We start from the raw sequence: 5000 nt of genomic DNA, 5'->3' as shown, positions 1-5000 counted from the left end.
ACCACATGAGCTGCTTTTAAAAATCATGTACAATGACTGATCACACAGGAAAGCAGTAATCAAATAAAACATGACATTTGGAATAAAAATGATGAAATGTTGAAAGAAGCATCATTCTAAGTGAAATTTTTTGAAAAGTATTATAGCAATTATTGTGCGTTCACCATACATGTTACTGGGTACACCTGCTCTTGGAAGAGCCACGATAGACTATCGGCCTTTCCTTTAATCATCTTGCTGAATTATAAACGGTTTTCTCATGAGGCCAGTTCAGGGGTGTGTATTTGCAATGCATGTTGTGAAGAATGCCATTCCCTGCCCGAATCACACCCTTCTCAATGCCATGCTGTGCAATCGTGCTGCTTCTTTGTTTGTTACATCTTCTCCTGCTTTGGAGAACTAAACATTTTCATTCACAATTGGTATCAATCGAAACAAGAAAACAAAACAAGTCAATTTAATGGAAGACATCTCAGATGTTGAAGATACTGCCAGTTACAACGAATTACTAAAAAAAAAAGAAATTCAAAACCTGAAACTTGTTCACTAAAAAAGTCTTATTTTTGTTTTTATCATCTTCCATCAAGAAAATCGAAATCACTTTTCCCTCTGTGTCCTGGCTTCATCTAGAAAATTGCTTTGGATTGAAGAGCAATTTGATGATAATGGTCCATTGATTGCCAGAATTGTGTGGCCAAGTTGGTGTAGGGGGGGGGGGGGGGGGAAACAAGAAAAAGAAAAAGAGATAAACCAGAGAATAGGCTCAACTCTACACACAAACATCATGATGGAGTGGAAATTTTAAGCCAAAGGCCAATTTCTTTGATTCATTCTCAATTGGACTATCAAAGGACTTTGCAAGGACAGTTTGTGAAACCCACCTTCTCCACACGACTCTGCACTTGGTAGAATATGCTGTAAACCTTATTGGCCGCAAGGGGTGCATTCCAAAAACGCCCGTAGGTCTGGTTGTCCCCCACTGTGAAATGGCGCTCTGAGGCAAGGGCAGCTGGAGTTAACTGTGCAGCAAAGTAGTAGAATGAAATCCGGTCTTGTGCCTCCTGATAACTAAGAGGAAGCAAGAAGCAAGCTTGACTGGTGCTTGCTTTACGCCGCCTACGGCCTGATGCCTGCTGCTCCTCCATTACAACCACATGGTACACACTGAAAAACACAGTCAGGGTCCAAGTCAAATTCAGTACAATACCAAACTCACATAAAATCTGTTCTTCCTTGGACTCTGATTAAGGAGCTCTGCAAAATATCACACAGACATGCTGAGGTGGATATTAGGAGGAAAAATTATATATATATATATATATATATATATATATATATATATATATATATATATATATATATATATATATATATATATATATATATATATATGAAGATTATTTATTTGTATTGAGGAAAATTTTAGCAACCTTTGCAGACTGCAAAGTCTGGATTATATCCATAACAGTAAAATTTTAAAAGATTCACTTGTTTCAATTCTGGAACAAAGTATGACTGTACATTTACCCCGGTGAAAAAACAAAACTTTTCAGCATGAGAGGAAAACATGGAACCACTTTTATCCCCCTAATTTCAGAAATTCTAATTGCTGGTGACAATTGAAACAATTTATCTACATTTCTTGATCATGCCCTTTTCAGCACTTACATAGCCAACATTTTATCAAAGCAAAGTTCCGATGTGACAAAACCACCCAAAGTTTGAATAGGAAAGTCAGAAGCATTAAATAAACTTTCTTTGATTCCCTTTTCACTGCAACTTCTTCAACAGGTTTCCAGTAGCGACTATTAATAAATAGCTCCTTTCAATGTCGACAATTTTAATAATCCGAATAAAAAAGGGTCAAATGTCTCCAGCGAATTACCAGGTCCATGTATACATCATGGACTTATTAAAAAGAAAATGTTGCTCATTATAGCAACAGGTATTAACAGTTTTGAACTTTTCATGTAAACATTTTAGGTCTTGTCACATTATAGGTCTTATAGGTCTTTTTATACAGTCAAGGCTCGTGGAAGAGCTTAAACACAGATCAGATCAGGACGTAACAGAACAAAAGGAAAAGTAGAAAGAGAAGGGGGAAGGGCACACCAACGACAGGGTTCAGGGATAAAATAGGGGGACACTTGGACAAATAAGGGATGTGGGGAAGAATGAGGGGTAGGAAAGGATGCATGGGATCGACAAGATGGATGCAGAAGCAAACTCACAGGAAAGAAAAACTACAAACATGGAAAGATGTGAGTCGGAGTAATGTGGGGAGAAAAGATCATAGTTTTGGATGGACATGAAATGAGATTTTGGTGAACAGCTGTCCCAAAAACCTGGAGGGAAGAAGGCCATTGAAACATGCATAAAATGCAGGTAGCCCTTTCTAGGATTCATTTTGTAACAAATAATTAATATTCTTCTTGAACATTTATCAACTGTTTTTGTTCTGGAGTTATAGCAATTTAAATGCCACCAATAAGATGGAGGAGGGATGTTAATAAGACCTTGCCGAGACGATCAAAAATAAATAAATCTGACCTTTCCCAGGTCTCCAACTACATCAAACAGGTGTGAGTTGATTGCATTTCTCATAGGAAAATGGTGCTGCATCCTTCTTGTAGAAATCCAGACGCTGGTGGACTCTATGTCACGGTGCATATAGGCTGTGCTGGCTGGATGTGATGACGATGACCCAATGTCCTACGAAGTGACTTTACATTGTTTCCCATTTTCTGTCCACTACCTGAGAGTATATGAGGCCCCGCGAGGAGGAGTGATGTAAGCGACATTTTTTAATGATATGATGATGATAGGCTCGGATGACAGGGTAAGGGTTAAAATAGTGCTTTATTGCATTAACTCCAAAATGGCCGATGTGTCCCTTACATCACTCCTTCTCGTGGCGCCTCATATATACTGTTGGACACAACATTCGTGGTTCTGCTATTTGCGAACTCCACGTATTAATGGGTCATAAAGTGTGAAATGCGTCGACATTCACATTTTTTCGTATTTTATTTATTTATTAATTTACACTTCAGAACTTCTTTCCTCTCTCCACTGCCGCTGATATTAATTCATCCTGGGAATTCTTCCACAGAAAACTGCTCTCTCTCTTATGCACAGATTCATCCTTATTAATCTTCAATTATCTTAACCATCTTCACGCTCTTGGTTCTCCAAATCCTGTGGCGAAGGTGGGGCTTTAAAACAACTTGCAATCCCCTCTGGGAAGGCAAATCCGACTGAAGGCAACCTCAGATCATTCCACAAAGCCTGTAACAACGGTGTGTCTACCCTCAGGAGAGCGAGAAAACAACATCTGTCCAATCTCTAGAATGAGCTTTCAAACTTGTTTCCCTCCTCGAAAACCTGGTGGCACCTTGTCAAGTCAGTCTCTGGTGAATGCTCCCCTCCTATCCATTTCCTCACTTCAAATGGTACGACAGCTAACTCCACTCGTGAGAAGTCTGAATGCCTCAATTCTGTGTTTGCTTTAAAATCTTGTGTGCTTAATCCCTCTCTTTCTCTGCACCCACCCTTCCCAGTTGTAGCAAATTTTTCCTGAATTCTGTCTTTTGCATCTGAAAAGGGGTAAAAGTTTCTGACGATGCTCGACTCTGACTGCAATTTGACTGGACAGCATCAGCAAACTTGTCCTTAAAAACCTGCTCTGCTGCTCTTACACTTCTTCTCTCTGCCCTTTTCACCCTGTCATTTACTATAGGTCATCGTCCATCTGCTTGGAAATCAGCCAACATTACATTATTACATAACAACGGTGCAAAATGGATCCCCATAACTACAGCAGAATTAGCATACTGCACTTCCAATCATCAGCAAGGTCATGAAATCCATCATCACAGTTGACATAAAATAATTCCTTTTCTCCAACAGCCTCATCTGAGATCATCTATTCAGATTCAGACCTGGTCACTCTTCATTGGACATGGCGTTGATACTCTCCCAACAATGGTGGAGGCCCTCTTGAGATCTCTTGACGTATCTCGAGCTTTTGATGCAGCCTGGTATCCTGCCTTGCTCTCCAAACTTCTACCTATGGAATCCAAGGCCCACTCCACTCTTGGATGACTGACTTCCTACCCTCTCATAGTCAATGTGTGACCCTTTAATCAACCCTCCCTGTCAAGGCTGGAGTACCCAAAACAGTGCTCAAGGCCCAATGTTATTCTGAATCTTCATCAATGATCTCACTGACTCTCTGGAAAATCCTCTTTTTCTCTTAACTGATGACTCTACTCTCTGCCATTACATCTCTCATTCTTCTGACAGATGGGCAGTAGCCTCGTCCCTCTCCTCAGACCTTGCCAAAATCACAAACTGGTCAAACACAATTTTGCTTATGTATCCATGCTGTCCAAAGTTTGCATTCTATCCTTTCCCCTCATTGTTACCTGCATCCCTTGTTTGTCCGTCTCTGATGACTTTCTCCCTCCGCACTACTGTTGGTGTTTCACCTCTCTCCTGCTGTTCTCTTTGTTATGTTGTGTCCTGATTTTTTTCTGCACAATTGCTCTTCCACAAGCCTAGACCATGTAAAACTAGAATGGCACTCTTTGACATCGCAAGATCACCAGATACGTGTCCACCCATTATTATTACATCATTATACATACTTGTACCAAGTTTGATTTAAATCCCTGAACCCAAATTCAAAATACTAAATAATTCTGCCTGCCAGACAATGTGACCGACCAGGTTGAAATTTAAAAAATATATTCCACATGACCACTAGATCATAAATGTGATGATTCACATCGATTAATGAAGCAGTTCAAGAGAAATAAAAATTTTTTTCGTTCAATCCAATATGGCTGTCAGACCATGTGACCTAAAAATTGTTTGTGAACACCATGGAACCCCCAACGTTTGTGGAGCGTGTGTGTAAAGTATCCCCTCGATCTGGCAAGCCGTTGTGGAGGAGAGGATTTTAAAGGTTTATTCTTCAAAAATTCATAGCTGCCAAA

At 39.9% G+C, this 5000-nt stretch overlaps 1 protein-coding gene and 1 long non-coding RNA gene across 2 annotated transcripts in view; one reads left to right on the top strand and one right to left on the bottom strand.

Moving 5' to 3' along the window:
- LOC147026436 (receptor-type tyrosine-protein phosphatase mu-like) overlaps window positions 1-5000 on the top strand; it is a 458466-nt gene that overhangs the window by 241288 nt on the left and 212178 nt on the right. The gene's annotated exons all lie outside the window — the stretch shown is intronic.
- LOC147026437 (uncharacterized) overlaps window positions 1-5000 on the bottom strand; it is a 42208-nt gene that overhangs the window by 139 nt on the left and 37069 nt on the right. The window contains exons 2-3 of the long non-coding RNA XR_015058343.1: window positions 882-1164; window positions 1-637 (exon numbers count right to left, since the gene is read on the bottom strand). The exon at window positions 1-637 is cut by the window's left edge and continues 139 nt beyond it. This is a non-coding gene — a long non-coding RNA (uncharacterized LOC147026437). The remainder of the gene's footprint in view (window positions 638-881; window positions 1165-5000) is intronic.

The sequence above is a fragment of the Eptatretus burgeri genome, chromosome 5, assembly GCF_056783735.1.
Source record: "Eptatretus burgeri isolate ZD-2024b chromosome 5, Ebu_testis_v1, whole genome shotgun sequence".
NCBI lineage: Eukaryota > Metazoa > Chordata > Myxini > Myxiniformes > Myxinidae > Eptatretus > Eptatretus burgeri.
This window is presented reverse-complemented; position numbering and strand designations above follow the sequence as displayed.